The following is a 24,057-nucleotide window of genomic DNA, read 5'->3' on the forward strand; positions in this document are numbered from 1 at the left end:
TCAGCTAGCAGAGGGGTTTAAAAAGACATCAAAAAAATTAGCAATAAGTATGGGATGCAACTCAGAAGGATGCTTTAAAGAACTGCCTAACACAGCCATACTGTTTCCTGTATTACCACAGCAATAATATTATCACTGTCACTTTGGTCGTAACAACACATCTTCAGTGTAAATAAGAAGGAAAGCCTTAGTTCTCTTCCTGGCTTGCTAGAAAGATTTAGGCAAATCTTTTGCACCTTAGTTTACATGCCTGTGGACAGGATTTGCACCTCCTTCTGAGCTGTTTAATCCTCAATGCCCAGCTGCGAGAAATGTGTGGCAGAGATTAGCTGTGCTGCTTTGGACTGGGGACCTGACACTGTGTGACCAGAGCAGTGCAACAAGCAAGGACATCCTCCAGCCTGGACACTGTTATGGACCTACAGAAATTGTATAGAAGATCTTTGGTGCAGGGTGGCAGTTCTCTTGTCCAGTTTTTCCCCATTTGAGTTTATGGCTCAGAGTTACATGGGGAGAGACAAATAACTCTTGAGTGTTACACCTGTGACCTGCCTCAAACATCTGTCCTAAAGCAGGGCAAAACATCTCTGCAAATGGTGCAGTATTTCAACTGATGCTGGAAGTGGTCAGACAAAACAATTGCTTAGCTTATAGGCAGCTGGGGTGAAACACATCCTAATCTGTCTCTTCAGGTTTACTTTCACTTGTTTATAAGATGGGATAATAGCACTATCCCAGCCTCTATGAGAGCAAGAGGATGAGCTCACCAACCTCAAGGACGTGGTGAGACACCAGGGTGATAACATGATGGAGGTACATATAGTCTCTGCAGCCTTCCCCTTCCCTCAGGAAATAAAGGTGTTACTGTCCAAACTAGGTTTCAGTATAATATTAAGGAATGCAATGTGAATAGAGACAAAGTGGGCAATACTGAAGTTAATCACAGAAAATAGGGGCTGAAAGGGTGACATGAGAGCGACACATTTATTTCATTATTATATCACAGACAACATTAAGTATCCACTGAGTACCTCAAGGCAGAATTCTTGCATAAAAAGCATTCCCATTTATCAAGCATGATAGAACCTGCAACTGTTCTATAAATAAAGGTATTTACAAAGAGAGTTGTTAAATATTTATTTTTCTCTGGAGACTGAGTTCTCTGTTCATTTGTCTCTACTGCAGAATCCTCTGGTATCAGGGAGCAGAGGAGCTCACCTAAAAAAAGACTAGGATTCCATCCAGAGCCTGATCTGGACACAGCACCAGCCTCCTCCACAAGCTGGCAAGGGAAAAGCATCCAACCTGACAGAGAGGAAACATGAAGCAAGTAAAATGGGAATGATCTCATCTGCGAGGCAAAGGTAGAAGAAGGAATACCAGTGACAAAGCAGCAATTAATAAACACCATCATATCGCTTCATCCTTAGAGAGCTGCCTTGGCACTGTACACTGAAAGAATTGACAACCTTCAATTGTGAAGAGTAACTGCAGATTTGCATTGCATTTGCTTTGTGTCTTGGAAACAAGAATATGTTTCTCACAACCAATAAATTAATGATTTTTATTTTTTTTTAATTTTTTGAAGCTGACAGATTGGAGTGGGGGACATATGACACCGACCCAACCAAAAGAGGTGACTCTGAAATACACTTCATTGCTAACCCTTTGTAGTAGTAATTGTAATAGTTCTTACTCCAGCCTGCCAAAAGCTGTTTTAATTAAATATTAAAAAGCTATTTGTTAAAATAACATTGCCATAGCAACTAGAGAAAGCTAAAATACCCTGGCGCTTCTGACTCACAGCATATTAATCAACCAGCAGCTATTATATAATGAGCACCCCCTTGGAAGCGCCGGGAGGAGCTGCAGCACTAAATGCTGGAATCCAGAGCCCCCGGGCTGGTCAGTGCTCCCTGCCACACTGCTCTGTGTGCTTGCTGCCTGCTCCCGGCTCAGGCAGGGCTGGGTGGTTGTCTGGGCTCATCCCACGAATCACAGGCCCAAATATTTTGGGGAAGCCATGCTGGAGCACTCTGGGTCAGTATGTTCCCATAGGGGCACAGAGGCGGATAGCCCTGGGCAAGGGGAATTTTGGTGAGGGCATCATGGATGGTGGCTCCCCACATGCCCGCAGCAGCAAGGGGTTTAGGTGGCTCCTGCCCAGCAAGCCCTGACCACCTGCCTGTCTTGCAAATGCAGCACTTGTACCAGATCTATTTCTGTAAATTTTTTTTTTAATTATTGGAATTACTTCTTGCAGCAAGCACCTTCCTACCATCAGGCCAACTGTGCAAAACTCCGAAGGAGTGGAGATTAAACCCTGCAAGGGCAAACAAGCTCTGCTGCTCACCCAGAATAGCTCGTTTTACAGATTTAAAAACCCAAAACAGAACAAAGAACCACAAACAACCACTCCCGCATCGCATCTAAATCCTCCAGAAGATGAAAAAACCTTTCTACGCTCTGTCCATACACCACAAGAATGGCAACCTCATCCATCCAGCAGTCAAAGCTGGCTGACCTGTGGCTCCTGCTGGTACTCACTGCCAGTCCCTGGGAGGCTTTGCCCTGGGGACATAGTTCATATTAAGAGGCAGTGGAATATCTCCTATTGCCTTTCCATGCTGGACCATCACCACGTGGTCTGCAACGATGGGAACAGCTGCAGGAGAGAGTTTGGTAGTTGAGGTCCAGAGCAATGTTGGCTTAGGGGAAGAGTACTGGGAGACAGAAGCGCAGCTGTGTTGCTCAGATGGAGTTGGGAACCACCTTCCTCCCCCTAAATGACTCAATTTTTTGCTTTAAGTCCCCTTCCTCTTTTTTTCCAATGGAAAATAAATACCTAACCATGCAGTTATTAACCAAAAGGAATGTGATTAATATTACAGCATTTGTATGCCAGCTTCACTTTCCTACTGCTTTGTTTGGGTGTCACAGGCTGTGACTATGACAACCACAAGCAGTTATTGGACTGATGTCATTTGTGACACCATACTTAATGGAAAAGGAGGAAGAGACACTATCAAAAATAAGAACGGAACAAAACCTGCTTTCGCCTCTTCTGGCACCATCAGCTCCTGTCTACAGAGTCAGACCCCAAAGGACCACCACACTGGGGCTGCAGGAGAGCCAGGCAGCAGCAACCCTCTTTTTACCAAAACCTGGGCAGCACTCAGCTCTTGGGAAAACCTGCCCTCTTTCCACCCCTCAGCTGAGATATGAACTGCAAATCTGCAGTTACATGGAAGAAATCTCCTCATCCCTTCTCAGCTGGGAACTGCAATGGAGGCTTTTGGCTAAGCCTCATCTCTCCTGACTGCTCTCCAACCAACTTCTCCTCCACATCTCTATTCTTCAGTTGTAACAGTATTCCCCCCCCCCCCTTTTAAAAATAAAACACAGTCTGTCCAACATTTCCAGACAGTCAGCTGATTGAACATGGGGAGAATGTGCATGGATTTTGTGGGGAGTACACTGTTTGAAGCAGTGGCTTTTCTGGTGTCAAGTGCAAGTTATGGTTTCAGTCTTCGAGGGTTGCTGCAGCTGCTGCCCAATCCCTAGCCCCACGTAAGAGCAAGGAGGCAGTGCCACTGCTGCATTTTGTAAAGCTGTTTCTGTGCGTAGTGCTGGCATTCCTAGGATGCACTGCTGTCATTTTCTTTGCAGAAAGTGTTTACAAATTCACTGCTCAAGCTCCAAATTATAAAAATAACCCCAAACCCATCTAAATCTTATCTGATAAAGAATAATTCACTGCAACAAGTGCCTCCTTTACAGTTATACATCCAAAAGCCTTGACATAAATGAGTTAATTTTTCCAAGTTAGTTTTCCCCAAATTTTCCCAATACATAAAAGAGCTTCTCTGTCCTCCCTGCTCTCCTGCCAGACCTGCTATGCCTCTGCAGTCCAATGCTGCAGCCTGCCCTGGGCATTCCCTGATCTGCAGCTACCTCACCAACTTGTCCTCACAGAGACCTGGGGTCAGAGAGCCACCACACCACCATGCTACAGCTGAGGATGCTTCTCCTTGAGCACATACAACCTGAAGGGAACCCTCCCCTGCATCCTCCCAGGGCTTGATCCTCCACCAACAGATGGCTCTGCCTTGGACTGCTCTGAGAACAAAACTACATCGGGGAATCCTGCCCACAAAAAAAGTGGGTATTGCTCTTAAATAGCAGAACAGAGATGCTGCCTTACAAAGGGAAGGTGAATTAAAGCCTAACAGATGAAGCAACCACCACTCACAGTTTGCTCATCAGTGTCCCAAACACACCAGAAGTGGCAGGAGCTTCTCAAACCAACACCATTTCTGACTGCTCATAATACAGCATGTCAGCTCTTGGTTTAGGTCCCCTCTGAATGGGTGTCAGTCAAGGCCACCCTAAGCCACTGCTACATCCCAGACTGCCGTCCATTGCAGGGGACGGCACCTCTGGGAGCAGCTGCTGGCAAGCTCCACCTTTGGGTACCAGCAGGCAAACAGAAAAAAGGAGATGGCAAAGAAGCCTCCTTTTCTTTCTCTCCCTCCATCAAATCTCTCACTGAACACCTGATCCTGAAACATTGCGCAGGGCAATACTGCAAGAAGATGCAGAGAGCAGATGTACAGGAACTGAATTCTTCCCGCTCTGGTTTCTCCTTGAGCTTCTGAGCAAGAAGTCAGCATCACCCTGCTGCAGCCATCTTATGCTCCCCAGTTCCTCACTCAGGCTTCTGTCGTGCAGCCAGAGCAGGAGAAGACAGGCAAATGAAACTTAAAAGTCTCCTTTCATTCCTGAGCTGCAACTACATCTTGCTGCAATAATTTCAGAGCCATCTGAGACCATACATACCTGGGCAGCATCCAAGCAGGCTGCTCTTGTTTTCTCTCTCATCCTCTTAACACAGCTATGATATATCAGAGGCACGTGGACTACATGCCTCCCTCAGCATTTCTGCTTTGCTTTGACTTAAAAACACAGACAACATTCACCTGGGACCAGCAGCCCTCCTCTGAAGGGCAGGAGCAGATCCCCACATTTATTCCCTTTGTGGAAGCAACCACCACAGGGGTGCATTAGGATGTAGATTCATTAGGACCACAAAAATGCTTCCCAAATTTCAACGCTGCCTACCTAACAGAAAAACAAGAAAATTTTATTTTTGAGATGAGCAAAGAGCACTTCTCATGAGTGGATATACCTTGAGAGATACAATACGTACACATGGCATCTTTCTGCTGAACTTTCTTCACTTTAATCAGTATCTACTCTTCCCATCACTCTGAAGTCAACACATCTGTTAATAACAGGCCAGAGCCCATCCTGTGCAATGTTTTGTAAGCGACTGACAAAAAATAAACCCCACAGCTCAATTAGCAGGTCTTATGTGACAGTCACTAAGGAGTTAGGAGAAAACATACATGATTCAAAGGAAGAATATAAACCATGGACCACTTTACTGAGGGATGATCAATACAAAACACTGTCATCACTTCACATCCCTTTTCTCCCAGCAACTGCACTGATTGCCAGGATCCTTCACAAAAGGCTGAAAGTAGGATTCTTTTTTCTTTTTTTTTTTTGCTTACCAATTCCTGAATGCTTGTTAAGTATTTATTAAGAAATTTGTACCACATCTTTACCAAACATGGATTGACTTAGTTTCTCTCCTGTTAACAAAACATAGCCCTTTCTTTTCTCAGGCTGATTTCAATTTGGGGTTTTATTCTGTTCTAACCCAAATAGATTTTGTTGTTGTAACAGAAGACAGGCTGTAAGCCACTGAAATAAAAATGGAAACAAAACTCCACTGATTTCCAAGTAACCATAAATTTCCATCACCATAGAACAGGGTAAAAATGGGATGGGAGTTGATTTGATTTTAAAAACTTCAAAAAAACCCCTTATTCAACCTCTCTACTAAGAAAATTTGCTTACAAAAAAAGCAATTACTTACAGAAAGCAATGAAGTCCCAAACAATAGCATCCAAACCCTCAGTCCAAATTTCTGCCCTGTTATTCAGCCTCACATCAGACAAGAGAAGCTGCCCCAGGAGCCCAGGGAGACAGTCAGAAACTCCAGCCAAGGCTTCCTGAGCAGGGTCTAATATAGCCCTGCCTGGTCCACCTGCAAAACTGCAAATAAGCCACAGCTGATGCAAAATCACAGCTCAAACCCTTTAGCAATGCACAGAAAAAGGTCATAGTGCAGATGCTCCTTAAATATACACTTTTTTTTGGGGGGGAGGGGTTTATATATATGTAAAAGCTCCTGGCCAAGCTGCGTTGGAACAAGTGTGCAGGTATCTCCTGTGGTATAAAACTTCCTTTGAAGCTATTTTATCACATCAGGAAAGAGCCAAATATTGGATAGTTTTCCATTTTGATGACAGGGCTGGGGTGTTGTGCACACACAGAAACAACCTCACAGCCAATCTGTGCTCTTCTTTACTTTCAAAACACACAAGCACCCTCAAATCTTCACCAAGATTGTGTCTTTCAATGGCTTGGAAACAACAAACAAGGTTCAGACGGTGCTAATGGTCCATTCTGCTGACCATATTCTCAGTTAAATGCATTCATGTGGTTCATATCTGCAGTGAGATAATTATTCAGCCTATGTGGTAATACAATGCTGACTTTATTTTGTGGGTTGCAAAGAGGTGCCAAAGGCACTCAGCTGGTTCCAAAAGACTGGATTTGCTTGCTGTAAACATTTCTTGAAGTGTCTTTAAAAGAAAAAAAAAATTAAAATATTCTCCTTCTGTTTGGGTAAGCTTGAATTTCCCACGTAAAGAAAAACAGAAAAAAAAAAGCTAATCACTCACAGCACTGGATTTCTTACATCCTGGGAATCTCAGTTCTTAATACTTCTTTGAAGTTAAGCAGTACTTCTGACACCTACAAAAGAGGGAAAAGCCATGTAAGTCAAGGAGAAAAGTAAAAGAGGAGAAAATAGCAGCCATCCCTTCCACTGTATGAGTGATAATTTAGCTTTTTCACCAGTAACCAGGAATGCTGACAGGAATTCCAGCAATTCCCTTTTCCACTAACCACCACTGACAAGCAGAATTTCAAAGATTTGGTCCTCCAGCCCCTTTTACAGTAACATGATGAACCTTGGGGCCCTCTTGGGAAAAAAAAAACATCCACATTTCTTAGGCCAAGCAGACAGTGGAGAGCACTCACACGCTGATGTCCTAAGATACCACTGCTGCGGTTTGCACTGGAAATACCCACAAAACATCTGCTGCAGCTGACATGTACCAGAACAAACTCTTTGGCTATTGGGAGCTTAACAAAATGCCATCAAAACTGTCCTTCTCCTCCTTAAAGGGACTCACCTGCTCTGTCCCAAAGCTAAAGCTGGCTTTCCTCATTTTTACTTTTTTTTTTCCTCCTAAAAGAACAGGAGAGGAAGGTTTAGCTTCAGCAGCTGCAAGAGCAGAACTGATAGAAAAAATTCCCCTTTGGCAGTGGCTGTATACACACCTGAAAAACACTGTGCCTGAGGGTCTGCAAGAACTGGTAAAGAGATAACAAAATGGTCATGGGACTGTTCTGAGCAAAAGAAACACAAGCGGCAAACCACCCTGCTAGCCCCCCAAGAAAAGAGGCAGAAACTTATTGATTGCTTCAGCAGCACCATGAGCACAACTTGCATTTTCAGTTCAAGCTTTTCAAACTCGGTATTTGAGTTTGAAACTCCAGACTCTGTTATCTGGCCAGAGGAAGGTCAGCTGGCAAACTCGAAAGAAATCCCTTGGAGTCTTTTGCTTCTTCCCAGCAGGTTAGGTTGGTATTTTTCTGGGTCTTTTCAAAGGAAGATATGACTTGATTTCCTGAAAGAGTATATTGGCTACTGGAGGAGCTGGGAACCCAGAAGCTATTACACAACCATAACCAATTTTTAAGAGCTTAGACTAGAAAAAGCTGCATGTTTATTCATAGATTAAAGGGAAGCTGCTTCCCGCTTTCCTCTGTCTCAGAGTAAGGCAGAAAAAAAGCCACTTTCACTGAATCGTAAAAGAGAAATAAACACAAGGGATAGCTGCAGATTTTGTGCTCTTTACACCTACATCACTTTTGGACTCAGCAGGCAACTTTCTGCTGCTCTTCCTCCCTCTTTTGGGTCAAGTTCTCCATTCTCACATGGTAGGCTACAAGCTTAGCATGAAGCTGTTTCTGTATTTAATGGGTTTAGTCTGGTTATCTTTATAGCAAAACTGCTATCTGAAATTCTGCTTTTTCAGTGCTGTGTCCAACACATAGAAGTGATTCTACAACCTGCCAACAGAATTAAAACCACCCCTATGAGTAAAACACTTTCAAAGAACAACAAAATCACCTACTGTGCAACACAGGTCCCTATCCTTCCTCTGATCTCAAACCTCTGCTTAGAAAGTTAATTAAAATAAATATGTATGTATGGAGCTGTTGCTTCTTAGGACTGTATAATGAGCCTCACAAATTTTAGTGCTTTTCCTAAAGACCCAGCTGGTGAAGCTTCTGCAAGGATCTCCACTTTTGGAAACATAAAGCAGGAAGAAATCTCCAGTTATTAAATCCAATCCCTTGCCGTTGTACTCGTACCGCACGATCCTCTTCAGAAAGTATGCAAAAAGTTTCTGCCCCTCGTGGCTATGAGAACATGATTTGGGTTTAATATAACAGCTCAGAAACAAGTTGGTAATATATGTATATAAATATATATACATACATATTTCAGATCTTTCAAGCTATTTCACGGTTCTGGGAGATCTGCTACTGCTTTTGAATGCCTGGAGTTAGGCAATAGTGCAATGACGGAGTCACAAACATGTTTCATATAGAAACACTGAATTTTTTTCAACAGTTAGATAGTCACTGACAAAAACCTTGCCTGAGTTTGTTTGTCTTGAGCATCCCTGCGTGGGCAGCTCTTGAGCAGCCTCCTGTTGGGGGCATGCTTATTCCAAGCCAGCACAAGGCAGGAAAAGCAGCTCTCCTTGACATGAGAGCATCACAATGCCGGGATCAGGCAAGTTCAGACCAGACCTCCATACTGCACGGGAGGGCATTCACAGGCAGGCATCATGCTCTCACCTACATGAGCTGTGCCACACAAACACCTCACAGTAATGGACAAGAGCTGGGGAGATCTGTATCTGCAGGCTCCCATGTGGTGTCACGGTGAGTACACATACAGAACAGGTAACGGTGGTTTGTGAGCTACCACCCACCTCCTGGTTCACAGGAATTGCCTGTTTGTTTGTTTATGTGGTCCACAGCACACAGTGAATGATTCCAGCTACCCCAGCCATCCTTCATCCTCTGCACCCTGCGCAGGAGACTCAGCCACCAGCTGCTTCATTATTCTAGATGCTTTCCAAAAAAAGTAACATCTCATGGCAAAACAAAATAAAATAAACAAAAAGGCTTTTAAAACACTTGATAAACACCAGCACTCCATGTGGTTTCTGCAACCCAGACACTACACCACTAACCACCTGAAAATGGGATTAGTTTGCTTTGTTCACCATGAAATTTCTCACGAAAAATGAGATTGTTGAGATATCTTTAGTGAGCTAAAATGTAAATGTCGAGCTGCTGTTACAGCATGGAAGAGAAATAATGGTACTTTTCAGATGCTTGACAGAAAAGTTCCTTAGAGACTCCCTCAACCTACAGAAATGATCAATTTTGCAAAAGAACATTTTACAGAGAGAAACGGAGTTGGGAGCCCTGAAAGCACTTGCTTTTCCCAGCTGCGCTCAAGATGAAGGAAAATAAAACCCACACTCCTCCTGACCTCTTTTCCTGAAAGATGCCAGCTCGGTGGTCTAGACCCTGGGGTCAGCTGAAAGCATTGCCATGGAGCAGGTCATGCCAACCCTCCATGGCCCCACCAGGCTTTGGTGCTTCCCCCCAGCACTGCTGGTGTGCTGGTGATCCATCACCACGGCTCGACTGCCCCAATGTCCAAAATTTGTGGTACAGGCAATAGGTCAGGACAAACTTCCTTCATGAACCTAATGGGCCCAGGGTTGTTGCTTTCCTCTGCTGCTGGCTCAGCGAGGCAGGAATAGCCAAGGTCGGGGATGCAGAGTGAGGCACTGGCAGCCACCCATTATGTCCGTGCTCTTTACCCCCCAGCATTTGTTTTGTACCAGGCATTTATTAACTTTTCAGTGCAGCTTATACCTCTATTTCCCTAAAAACTACCATGATCAAAATTACCACCTTAGCAATCTGAATTACTTCTAACAGCAGACTAGAAATGCTTTCTATCGAATTAAATATGCACAGCTGTGTCAGAAATGGGGGGTTTGCAGCCTCTCGATTGCAGACTGTTATTACAGCATGATTAGCAGATACAAACGTTCCTGAAAGTCGTCTTGTCTCCACACGCTGAAAATCCCAGTTATCTCAACAGATCCCAAGAGCCCCAACAACTCCCGGCTGCTGGTCCAGCCCTCATTAAACATTTATCAAACCCGGCAGACTGCAGAGCAATGGAGCATCATGCTCATGAGCATCCTTACCTTCAACATCTTTTCACAAAGCTAATAAAATTAACCCATCCCTGCCCCCATCCCTACAACAGACACTTAAAATACAATTGAAAGTTTCCATCAAACACCTACTGAAAAAGCCACTAAAAACCCCTTAGTGCTCTGAGGTCTCCGCATAAGTGCACACACACTGTGCAGACAGTGATGCTCAGAGGCCATGGGATAATCCCTCCCACCTCTCCATCCCCAGCGGTCTTATCCCTGTGCCACTCGGCATTCAGCTGCCTTTCTCCAGCCTTTTGAATGAAGCTGACACAGAGATGGGTATTTCCACATCACAGCAGCTGCTGCTGGCAGCCCCTGAGCTCCCCAGGAAAACCTGGCACTGACCTGGAAAACACAGAGTAGGAGGCTCCTGCCAAGGGTTGTCTTCTCCACCTCGGCAGGGTGACAATCACTCTCAAAAGGTCTTAATCCACACTGTACCATTCGCAGGTATCTGTGAGCAGAAGCTCTCCCATAGAGTCATTCCAAGCTTCCCAGCCTTTCCTTCCTCCAGGTAAACTTCTATTATCTACAGGAATGGGCCAAACTCCTCTTTGCAATGCCTTCTTAATATTACCAGCTGCTTTTGGAAATATTCAGAAGCATAAAAATAAGCAAAGAGCAAGTAATAGCAAAATAAGAGTACATAAGAGCAAAAAGCGAATAAGCTATCTTGTAAAAAAAATAAAGGAAAAAACTTCATAGGTTTAGGTCCATTTTCAGCGTGCAGCACTGCCACAGAAACTATTGTCCCTCTCTTAGAGCTTTAGAAGATTTCAGAAAACATGCTGGAAGCCTGGGTAGCTATTGAGGCTACCTTTGCCTGACTGGCACCCCCAGGGGATTGCTACAACTCTCGGCCACAGGCTGCTCAGGTAAGCAGCTCTTACCTTAAAGCTGGTAAGAAGAAGTGGTTTGGCTGCCAGCAACAGCTGCAGTTGGCTTCAGCTGCAAGGTGAAACGGGCTAGCGAGGGTCCTGGCCTGACTTCCCTGGCACTGGACAGACAGATGGACAGTGACTCTTCCACTTCTCATCTCAGTGCTCTCTTAAAACATGCAAACAAATAACAACATTAACTCCATGGCCCAGCACAGGGGGATGATCCCCCACGTCTTCACTGAGGTCCTACAGCCTTTCTGCACCTCACTTTCCATTGTTAAGTCTAGTTCATCAGGAACCAGAGCACTGAATCAGAATGAAAGAGAATGGGAAAGCATCGCTCCAAGCAGATTATATCTACTTTTCAACACATCCCCCAGTTGCAGATGTCACACAGAGAAAGGTATATTACTTTTTTTCCTATCTCCTTAACTGTTCCTAGCTTCCTTCAACAAATCAAAGTGTTTTCTTGAAGGGTGAGAAATCTCAGTCTCATATACTATTTTAAATTGGCAGCAAGGGGTTTAGAAAAAGAAGAATATCTGACCGCATAAGAAAATTCAACCAGAGAGAGACAGTGATGTCCTGTAGGATTCTGATGAACAGAAAGTTCATTATTAATTTATTTGGCCTTTAGTAAGGTTAAACTATTTCACATTATTTCTCTTAAACCTTGCATTTCAGACTGTCATCCTCTGGTTATTTACCTACTTGGCCATAGTAATAAATATGCTGGAAAATAGTTGTCAGACCCTTCTCTGCCAGAACCATGATTGGTAACTGTTTTCCAACACAGTGATTGCTGCACTGTTGCTGGACACTTTTGCTGCCCAACATACGTACAGCAATAACTTTTATTTTATTTTAAACAACCAAGATGTGGACTGTTAACCTGCTAATTAATTTTCAACACCACGGGATGTCCTCTTACAGAGTCATAGAATCATTTAAGTTGGAAAAAACCTTTACGACTGAGTCCAACCCTTAACTCAGCACTGCCAAGTCCACCACTAAACCACATCCCTAAGTGCCACATCTACACATCTTTTAAATATCTCCAGGGATGGTGGCTCCAGCACTTCCATGGGCAGCCTGTTCCAGTGCCTGACCACCCCTTCTGTGAAAATCTTTTCCTAATATCCAATCTAAACCTCCCCTTGGTGCAACTTTAGGCCATTTCCTCTTGTTCTGTCACTTTTACCTGGGAGAGGAGACTGACCCCCAGCTACAACCTCCTTTCAGTTAGTTGTAGAGTGATAAGGTCTCTCCTGAGCCTTCTTTTCTCCAGACTAAATAACCCCAGTTCCCTCAGCTGTTCCTTATAAGATCTGTGCTCCAGACCCTTCACCTGCCCTGCTGCCCTTCTCTGGACACACTCCAGCACCTCAATGTCTTTCTTGTAAGCGAGGGGCCCAAAACTGGATGCAGGATTCGAGGTGCAGCCTCATCAGTGCTGAGTACAGGGGGACAATCACTGCCCTGGTCCTACTGGTCACACTATTTCTGACACAGTCCAGGATGTCAATGGCCTTCTTGGCCACATGGGCACATATTGGCTCATGTTCTTGGCTGTTGACCACCACTCCTCGGTCCTTTTCCTCTGGGCAGCTTTCCAGCCAGTCCTCCCCAAGCCTGTAGTGTTGCAGTCCCTGTGTTCAGATTCATCCAGCTGTCAGACAAGTTTGCTGGAGGGACATGGTGTAAGTTGTACACTAAGGACACAGGCAAGAAATCACACGCTCCTTCCTCTATCCACTAAATATCCGGGCCCATAACAACAGGTGGAAAAGACCAAAAGAGAGAACTGAAGTGAACACAATACAAAAACATGCTACCCCACATCAGTCCCCATGGTCCAAATGCATGTGTCAATTTGGAAAGGACAGGAGTCATCTTTCGAGACTGTCTCCAAGAGCAGGCAGGTAGGAAAAGTGTTGTGAGCAGCAGCCCATCAGCACAATTTCACATATGGACGATGCTGGACTGCAACCAGAAACATCACCAGCTATTTTCACTGCTTAGATCCACTGTCAGAGTGACACAATTCAAGGCCTCCCAGTACGACTGTTAGGTTTGGCCTGGTCTCTCCAGTTTCAGCCTGATTTCCTCACCACATGACACAGCCCAACAGCAGTCACTCTTTTCTCCTGCTCTTAATTCACTCCCTCTTTTGTTTCCCTTCACCCTCAAGCTGAAAAGAAAAATGAAACAAACAACTTAAAAAGGAAAAAAGCAAAACTGATCAAGACCAGACAATGACTACATTTTGCTCCCACAAAAATAAATACAAGGGGAAGGGGTTTCCCTTTGCTGGCTGTTTAGACCATTCCAACTTTTGGCTGTAAGCACCAACGTGTTTGCAAATTCCTGCCAAACACAGCAGCCATCAATATAAAAGGGGTAAAATAAAGAAATGAGCACAGGGTGTAAACATAAAAAAAACAATCACTTTGCTCCTCTCAGATAATTGTATTTATGCTTCATTCGCTCATGAAGACCAGCACTGTTACGTCTCATTGAGTCTCTTACTTTCACTAAGAGCATCCCTGTGCCTTATCTGGATAGTTCAGTGAGATGCACCTGGGTCAGCAGCCCCACATATTTGGGCCTTGTGACCTATTTTCAGCTACACATAATCACAGAGCCACAAACAGCCCACAGGGAAGGCTGCCTTATATGTTGCTATACATTCCTGCTCGGTGCTGAGCTTCAGCTGCTCTCCTTACTGCAAACTCCTGGAGGTCCAGTTTGACTGCAGCATCTCCCGGGGCACATTCCTGCCTGCTGCACTTCTCCACCCTGCACAGCCCCAGCACTGTCTCTTCAGTCCCCCCACGCTCCAGCAAATGAAGACAAAAGGGGAAAGTCTGCACACATCAAGCACTTAAAAAATGGGTTCAGTCCCAAGGACTGGGAAAACTTGTGGAAATCCCCACAAAGCAGTTGTTTTTGAGGTCTTTCCTCTCTATCCTAGGAATAGGCAGCACAGCCTGGGCACTGCGTCTACTTATTCTACTCATAATCAGTAACTCTGGGCCCATCCTTCCCCTCCAGCTAGACTTTAAGGACAAGAATACAAAGCGATGGAATGAAACTCTCCTACAGCCTGCCAGTCTTTCAGTCCTACAAATCCGTCCTACTGATTTATCACCTTCACTGCACCAATGCCTGCATTGAACACTGATTTATTATGTGTCCTGGTCCACAGCCCTAAACAGCCTGGGATGTTTTTAGAAACCAAAGCAACAGACGTTCAGATACTCAGTGTGAGATTCCTGCAGATCTAAGTTCTGTACTGGAATCAAATTAAAATTTGGATCCTCCTTAGTTTGAGAGGTGGGCCCATGGGAATCTCATGAGGTTTAACAAGACCAAGTGCAAGGTGCTGCACTTGGGTTGGGGAAACCCTCAGTCCAGGCTGGGGGATGAACAGATCAAGAGCAGCCCTGCTGAGAGGGACATAGGAGTGCTGGTGGATGAAAGACTGGACATGAGCTGGCAACGTGAGCTTGAAACCCAGAAAGCCAAACGTGCATTACCAGCAGGTCGAGGGAAGTGATTCTGCCCCTCTACTGTGCTCATGAAATCCTACCTGGAGTGCTGCATCCAGCTCTGGGGTCCCCAAGGAAGGGCACTGCCCTGTTGGAGCGAGTCCAGAGGAGGCCACAAAGATGATCAGAGGGATAGAGCACCTCTCCTATAAGGAAAGGATGAGTGAATTGAGGTTGTTCAGTCTGGAAAAGAGAAAGCTTCAGGGTGACCTAATTGCAGCCTTCCAGTACCTGAAGGGAACATACAGAAAAGATGGGGCAAGACTATTTAGAAGGGCATGTAGTGACAGGACAAGGGGGAATGGCTTCAAACTGAAAGAGATTGGGTTTAGATTAGATATACTGAAGAAATTCTTTATTGTGGGGGTGGTGAGGCACTGGAACAGGTTGCCTAGAGAACTTGTGGATGCCCCATCCCTGGAAGTATTCAAGGTCAAGTTGGATGGGTCTCTGAGCAACCTGGTCTAGTGGGAGGTGTCCAGGCCCATGGCAGGGGTTGGAACTAGATGACCTTTAAGGTTCCTTCCAACTCAAACCGTTCTATGATTCTACCGGAAAACATCTGGAGCAGCAGATACTTTTCACAGCTTTCTATCTGATTCAGGATCTAGGACACAATTACATTTCTGAGAGAGAACCCTACTACTACTTGGATACACCTTTGCCACTCACTCCAGTAGGAGCAGGTTTGAACGAAGCGAGATAACATGCAATTCACACCCCACTGTGAAGAGCTGTTCAGGAGAAATGCACTTTCACCTTTTAAAAATCAGACAAAATCAGATTTCATATAAAATTTATCTTATCTTTCCACATAACCAGCAATATGACATTAAATTTCTTCTGTCTCATGGTATATTTAATGAGGGGGAAAAAACGTACAAGTGCACACCCCTTTCTCCAGTGCTCCTTGTTATTCTTCCAGAACAATTCTTCAAAGCTGCTGAGATCACTGTATGTTACCTCCTTTTTGAAGGATCAGATACATTGCATCAAAAAGCATGCAGGAAAAGTTCTAGGGCATGAAACCAATTTTTGCACACTTTTATCTGGGTCAGCTTTTCTATTGATTCTGCAAATACCGTATCATTTTTTTAAAGTTAAGGTTTTTTTAGTTTAAAAAGAAGAAAAAGAGAACATCAGAACTTAATTCAAACATCCATCTGAGCCAAGGATTAGTTTTGTTGGGTGACTCCAAATCAAAAAGGTATATTTTTTTTAATAATAAAGTCCAACTAACAGTGAAAGAGCATCGGATTGATTTCTAAATTCAGTAAATGCCCTCTTCCCATACTGCTTCTGTTTTCATTAATACTATTTAACTTCTTTGCTTCTAGGTGCTCAAAACTTAACGAGACAAACACTCACTCATGGTTTACCAATAATTAATTTCTTCCTTTCTCTGCCCCTCTGCCAAGTCTTCCTCCATGGTTATGAACTATTTGGCACAGCCCCCAGCTCTGCTTTATGTTGTTTCATCAAGACACCCAACGTGTGTCTTGAGGTGCTCTGAAATAGAAATAATATGTAAGAACTGGCCTTGGGTGACAAAAAGAGCAGATCCTATTTTGGGAGGAGATGACTTCCTGAAGACATCTTGAAGGTCTCATATCAACTTCATCTGTACATGCATGGGAAATGGAGAAAGGACACTTCTAGGAGGATGCCTACAAACAGCTGACAGATTATAGTAGGAGAGACTCCCAAAATTTGCTTGCAACTTCAGATGACAACAGAAAAAAATAAAGTAGTTGGGAATTCTAATTAAGTTTTGGTGAAAATAAAGAGCTAATGAATGGCTTTCAAGTGCTTTTCCAGAATGGAATGCTTTTACTTTTGAGAGATGCTTTTTGCATATTTTGGTGGTCGTGTGATGCTAGGAACAACAACGTCCAAGAGCCTGATTATCAAGTGTGCTTCTGCTGGAAGCCTGGTGCCTGCTTTGACAAGACCTCGTTTCACAGGGATCTGGGTGCGCGGTGAGCAGAGCACATGCTCTTCCAAATCAGAGCTCAAGAAGGATCTGAATAAGCCCAGCATTTCTTTCCTGGCTCTGGCATGCTCAAGACCCAGAGAATTGTCTGGGCAGATCCATCAACCTTTTTACATTCCCTTTTCTCAGCGTGGAGAGCTGGGATGGAAAGATGAGTAATGATTTCCATCACACCCTCTGTGTGACACAAACAATCCCCCCAGCCTAACAGACTTCTGATAGGCAAATGATTAAACCCCAACATGTACTTGCCACAAGTAAACGCCACAAGTAGTGAAGCCTTGTCTTCGCTAGGGACACCATGCCAGTCCTGCACTAGGCTGCTGCAAGCTGTCTCCAGCATTGCACATCTACAACCAAAGAGCTTCAGAAAAGTGAATTGCCCTCTCTGCAGCTGGGCTGGAGTCCCCTTGCCCAAGGATGACCCTGCTTCCAGAATCCCACCCTGCTGTACTCCATCCACGGCCGAAGTGTAGTTATTAATATACTTCTAATTGCAGGGATTACTGCTATGTTACACTCTGACTTCTCTCTTCCCCCATGTATTAACTGGTTACTTGGAGCTTTGCAACCTTTCAAAGAAAATGCCTTGAAAAATAAAGACTGGGAAGGCTCATGTTAAATTGGGAAATGAGCACGCCTTGCTGGCTACCCCGAGAAACTAGGACAGGCTTCTCTCGACCAAATCTCCAGGTATCTCTGAGCCTGTAACCGTCGGCACAATTCTTAAAATACACACAGGCTGATTAAAGGCTGGCTTACAGCACTCACTAGACTTACAGCACTAGCACTGATTCCAAAATCAAACAGACAAGATGATTTTTGAAAGAAACCTTCTCCAAATGCAAGGCTGCTCTCTGAACCCTCTCCCTGACTTGCTCTCTGACCTCACAACACAACAAGAGCTCCCCTTGGGAAAGCCAGAGGGGAGGAAAACCAAACTGAGCACCAGCAGAGGTACCAACACCTTGAATGTTGATCCAAATTCAAACCAGCAGCTGTTTCAGTGTTGAAGCGGGGAACTTTCTGGGGCTCCTGCCCACCAGCCACCATGCTGCTTCCTCCCTTGCTGGGAGATGCAGCACAGACGTCTGAGGGGACAGTGGAAGGCTGAGCCAGGTCAGCTAGCCAATGGAGGAGGCAACTGCAGAGCAGATTTCAACAAAAATATCTCACCCCAGCAGGACACTTTCCCTGGGGGAATGTTTTTATTCCCTGTGTGCCACATCCCAGGCCTGCTCCTTCATCCACTCGTCTCATGTTGAAAATTAACCAGCAAGTATCTTCCCCTCCTCCCCCTCACATCAGGGGGAACAAGGGCTGCTTCCCTTCAGTTGACTTTCCCAACTCCCTCTTAAGTATCAGAGCACCCCCATGACATAATGAATTTAATATGGGAAGTGTATTCATCCTCTTATTATGGATAAGGCAAAGCAAGACTAATAGTTTGGATTTATTTTAGTTATGTCAGTTTAAATTAAGGCTGTGGCTTTGCAAGAGTGCAAATCTGGCTTTGTCACGCCCACTACTTGACCAAGACCACCACATCCCAGCAATGCAAAGTGCTGCCTGGCTATGACCCCCAGTAGACCCCAGCTGCTGGCAGATGGTGCCCCTGGCAGCATATCTGGTGGCTGCCATTCCTGTACCAGGCTGAGCGCTGCGGCGCTGGGAGGGCTCCAGCTGCAGCTTCCACCGACACCATCCCCCTAGACTGCCACTCACACCACACCCTCGAGCATGCATTCCAGCCTGCTTACCAACACCTCCTAATTTAAATATTTAGGCCACTTTGCCACAAATGTAGATGCTTTTTCGCTTGTGCTCTTTCAGGTGGACTTCAATAGTAAACAGGTTTTGGCCACCCATCCCACAGCAGGTCGTAATATGGGGGACAATTTATCATCTCCAACAGAGCTATCAGGCAAATGGGTTAATGTACGAATGTTAATGTATGAAGGTTAATGTATGAATGTGCTGAAACTGAATGGACTCTCTCAACTAGATTCAGAAATGACTACAGGCAAATACAGTCAGAAGTCACTGAAGAAAGTGAGTGGTAATGATCAAATTTATACAGAATCATAGAATAGTTTGGGTTGGAAGAAATCTTTAATTATGTATTAATTATTATTAAAATGGACCACAATTCCAATCCTCTACATATACATGACCTCTCAGTGAAGGAAACAGTGGCTCTGAACTATCTCCTCTAATGCAAGTTAAGTAAACAACTTTAAAAAAAGCTCAGCAACCCTCCAAATCAAGGCAGGGCAGTCACAGCACTTTTTAGCCTGTCCTCTGTGTATCTTCAAAGCTCTCTGTGAAATCAGTCATAACTTTGCCACTTGACCTCTTTCCTTTGCAACACTGTGACAATTTCCGAATAACTGGGAAGCAGCGCAGCACCATCAGCCTCCACTGTCCAAAGGCAATCTGCAGAGTTTGGATGTAATTTGTATTTATATGATTGTGTTTTCCAAATGAAATGTGTGGTCTAAGCAAAAACAGATCCAGAGTCTTCACTGCCTTCATCCAGACTCAGTCATATGCTCTCACATGTCCCACTGAAACAATCAGGACCTCACTTGCGCCCTGAAATCCCCTAGATCACTCTATCCTACAAGGAGCTCTGTAATGCTCTGTTCAAAGATGAACAGCGCTCAGAAATTTTCTCTTAATGGAAGCTGTATTTAAAATGTTTTTCTACTGTCCTCAGTGGGGTTTCACATTTTGGATGTGTAACAAAGCAGATATCATGTGCAAGGAACTATAAATCCTGACTGCACAGAACTACCTTAAAGCTAGAGCTTTAGCACTGGATATAGACCAAATCTGACCCCCTGAATCAAATTGCTCAGATCATCTCTGCTGCTAAATTAAAGGCAGAATTTTGTCCTGAAAGCTTCATGTCGCTCCTCAGCAGTTTGCAGCAGAGTCTAACCAGAAACCTGTCAGGTTTCTAGTCTGCACCTCAAATAGTCTTGTCAAGTCATACAATCAGCAAGAAGCAGCCAAGGCAGGGTTTTGTTGTCAGGGAATGTAAACAAATAGCAGGCAGTGCTGTTCATCTATCTCAGGTTGGTGCATATAATTTTAATTAAAGCATTTATGTAAATACAGATGCAAATTAGGTTCAATATAGCATCTGCCAAATTACTATCAAAGACCTGAGGCTACTGGCAAATTATCAGCATGAGCTTTCATGATGTGAGGGTACCAAATCCAGTCTTGGTACAGATGCCGTATATTTTATTTGGCTTAAACTGGCAGTAGAATACCATATTGGTACATACAAAAGAAGCTAAATAGTCTTCCATTTGAAAAAGAGCACTTCGTAGGTAAACCAACATCATTAAAATTCATCCTTTAGACAGCCTATGTCTAGCAAGGAAAAAACCTCCTTTTGCACTTCTGCAACACCTATCAAAGAAACTCAGAGCGCCTCTGAAATGTTAATTAATCGATACTCTCCCCAAGGGATATCTACTTTAAAGATGGTTATATGGAGCCTGCACTCATCTCTCATTTGCCAAAGGCTCGCAGGAGGGAAAGCCACAGATACTGAATCTGGATCTAGGGGACTTGAGTCCCTGCTCCTCTGCATTCTCATCACAAGACCTCCCACCACAAATATCACACGAACTTGCTCACACCAAAAAGGTGTGAACCTCTTTGGCCTACATATCACTGCCTCAAAGTAGTGTTAACTTGAAAACCTTGTTAACCCTGAAAAGGCAATTACATGACAAAAAAAATAAAGGAAAACAAATCACAAGGGGAGAAAAAAAATACCCCAACATTTGAAAACTGAAGGAATCTTAGATCATGCTGAAAGGATCTTATCTTTGGCAAATGAAAAGGTATGACCAAGATAATATTCACAGCAATATCAGCATCATCTGCTGACTATTTCTTCCCTCCAGGTGCAATTCCATCTTCAGGGCCTTGCAAGTGGAGAGCAACTCTCCTTCTTTTTTAATCCTCCAGTAAGACCAATGCTTGGAAAGAAGCAATAGTTCCTAACATTTAAGAACAGACTTAACCAGATCAATATCAATGATGCTTAAGCAAATGCTTAACATTTTCCCTGCAATATGCTTGCAAATTTCCGAGGGTATGAAATTCCCACTGGCACTGAATGAAGTGAAATCCAATTTATTCAGAAGGAAGTATGAAGTTGTTTGGAAACAATTATTATTACCCGTGCTGAGGAACAGGAGAAGGAAACACAGTAAGGTTTGGAGTCACACAGGCACATTCATAGTGTGACAAAACGTGACACATACATGACATATCATTACTATGCCAACGTTGTTTGGAAGACATTTGTAACCAGTATTTTGTAAGCATATGGTCACACACTGGCCCCTTCCTGTGCTCAAAATTAAAAACAAAACAGAGGGACAGGAGCTAAAGGCATGAAGCCATAGACTGGCCTGTTTGCATTCCTTTGCCCTGATATCAGTTATAATGACTGCACAGTCATTTAAATGCTGTGCTTATTGACTTGTTTGTCTTTAGCATTTTGCTTCCAAAAAACCCAAAGCTAAAACCCAAGCAGAGGTAAAAATAGCAAGTGTTGGTTTTGAACACTGGGACAGTGGTATGAATTCCTACAGTAACTGTGATTTCGTGGCTGCAGGGAGAGTGTGGAATAGGAGGAACGAGAAATGGAAATGATACTGAGGTTGCATTTCCTGTTATCTATTGCAACAGGCTAAATGTGAGAGCTTCATGCCCTTGGAAGTCGGACATCCCTGCGATCCATGGCTATTAAGAGAACTGGTATGTGCGTGTGTATAAATATATATATATATATATATATATATGAAACTTGCTGGAGAGTAGTAACACTTCATGCTCAGCTTCTGCATATCATGTCTGCATCTTAACTGGGAACCCTGCTCTAGCAAAATCATCTTCTAGGTCCCCTCTGCAGGAAGAAAAAATGCCAAGTTTCACTGGAGGGAGAGGAGTGGTTGTTATAAAGGATGAGACACTTCCCATTCTTATTTTGAGAGAAAACCAAGCAGAAATCACAGATTTGCCGTGTATCGGTTTCAAGCAGTCAAACTCACTAATGGAGGCCAACTTGACGATCTTCATGACTTCTTGTTGATAATCACACCTCAATAGACTTTTATCTTATCTGAGACTTAACTGGGCAATTCCAATAGATCAAATTACTGCACTAGTTTTGCCAAAGGGTGACTTTCAACATACAAGCATACAGATAAGTAAGAGACTTGCAGGTCTGATGTGGTCTTTGCTATCTGTGGCACTCGCCTGGCACATACTTAGGGACTTGTTTGGAAATGAGTGGTCCCATACTGTATTGAGAAGCTGAGCCATTCAGGAAGCAACTCAAAACCCAGGGACATGAGTGCACCAGAGGAAAAGGAGAGGGCAAGAGGGTATTGTCCCAGCCAGGCTATGGAAGAGGAGGTTTTAATTTCCCACCCGACCTTGTGTAAACCATTTTTATTCCTCAGAGCTTCTTCACTTAATTCTTGTAACAAATACTGGGATGGAAAATACCCAGAAGGATACCAGGTGCTTGTATCTGAAGAAAGATGGGCTCAAATAAGCACCAATAAACCACTCTCTTCTCTGCTTCTCCAATAAGGCTGGAGATAACCTTGAGGTGTTTTCCTAAAGCAAAGAAATGTGCAGCTCTAAAAGACTAGGGAGGAAGAGAAGAGCAGTGTTTCATCAAAGGACCTGTAGTAGCAGTGTAACAACATAATCTCTTGAAGGAAGGCAAGGATTAAAAGTCAGTGTGGAAAGACTGAGCAGGTAGTAAAAATCCAACAGTTACCCATCTTTCAAGACTCCAAGGCTGAAGCTGTGGTAGGAAGAGGGAAGGGGGTTGTTCTGCCCAAGAGGTAAAGTTGTGCCTTGTTTCCTCTGTCTGCATATTTTTCCACTTTTTATTTTTGGATCTTGCAACATTATACAGCACTGGATGGCACATAGCTAGAATAACACCCACCATGCCCTGCTCTGGACCACAGTGGAAACACCAGAACCACCCCACAAAGGAGGATGATGAGAGCGGACCTGCAACACTAAAACGTGTCTTTCACCTCTGCTTTATTCAGGAGGATCTCAAAACACACCATTAGAAATTTACAGGAACCAAGACCCCAGAAAAACTCCAGCAGCAGACGAACACCCACATAACCTCGTCAAAATGCTACATGGCAGACAGGGCTGTCGCAGCAGAGCCCTCATAGAGAGCCCAGCACGAGTCCCTCGCAGGCCAGAGAAGGGGTGGCTTCCCACAGTGCACACTGTGCCTCAGGGCTGTGACAGCACAGCCACGTCACTCAGGGACCTCTCCACTCATTTGGCCAGTACAGATTTGCTGGCAGAGGTCTGAAGTGCAGGCATGGCTTAATCCCAAGCTATTTTCTGAAGACAGGATGCGAGCTAACTTCCCAGCATACAGTACAGCCTGTGTGATAATAAAAAATCCAGTCTTTGTGCCTTTCCAGAGCTGCTCCGCTGGAGGCACAGACCATTGGGTGCTGTCAAGTAAGAGCCAAGAAGCTGATGCCATGAAATAAATGGTTTTATTAAAACTCCAACAGGACAGTTCTCATTGATACACAAACTCTAGATGAGCACTGTTTTGGGCTCTCTCACATCACATTAGTGCAGAAGGACCCACCTACAGGAGCAGGGCAGTCAGAAGGCCAATTTTCACTTCTTAAGCCAAGGTAAGCACAATGTAATAAACAGCATCAGTGGCAAAAATGAGAAACTAACACATCTCAAAGGATGATTAAACTCTTCTGAAAAGGCAAGGTTTAGCAGGTCCCTCAGGACAGCGTCATCCCAAACTTAACTAGGAGCCATTTTATTTGGCTGGCTGATCTGCTCCCCCATTTCTGCCCATTAGCCAGTTTTGCCATTTTTTCCTCTTAATTTTAGGCTTGTGTAACACTTTCCTAAATCAGAATTTACCATGAACCAAAGCGTCTGCTGGCTGAAGTACCCACCAGTCTAAACGCACTTGAAAATTTAAGCTAACTCTTCTTTTAACCCTGTGCATCGCCCCTGAGGACACAGGCAAACACAGATATAGCCAGTAAACAGCT

At 44.2% G+C, this 24,057-nt stretch overlaps 1 protein-coding gene across 7 annotated transcripts in view; it reads right to left on the reverse strand.

Moving 5' to 3' along the window:
- ZHX2 (zinc fingers and homeoboxes 2) overlaps positions 1-24,057 on the reverse strand; it is a 76,306-nt gene that overhangs the window by 37,271 nt on the left and 14,978 nt on the right. The window contains exons 1-3 of one of the 7 annotated variants that reach the window (XM_064645741.1): positions 9,210-11,010; positions 6,816-6,888; positions 5,945-6,123 (exon numbers count right to left, since the gene is read on the reverse strand). The gene's annotated coding sequence lies outside the window, so the exon portion shown is untranslated. Of the gene's footprint in view, positions 1-1,218; positions 1,306-2,524; positions 2,882-5,944; positions 6,124-6,815; positions 6,889-7,254; positions 8,023-9,209; positions 11,011-24,057 lie in introns of those variants that run through there. The other 6 variants (XM_064645761.1, XM_064645751.1, XM_064645791.1 and 3 more) reach the window with 6 other exon arrangements.

Source organism: Pseudopipra pipra, chromosome 1 (assembly GCF_036250125.1).
Source record: "Pseudopipra pipra isolate bDixPip1 chromosome 1, bDixPip1.hap1, whole genome shotgun sequence".
Taxonomy (NCBI): Eukaryota; Metazoa; Chordata; class Aves; order Passeriformes; family Pipridae; genus Pseudopipra; species Pseudopipra pipra.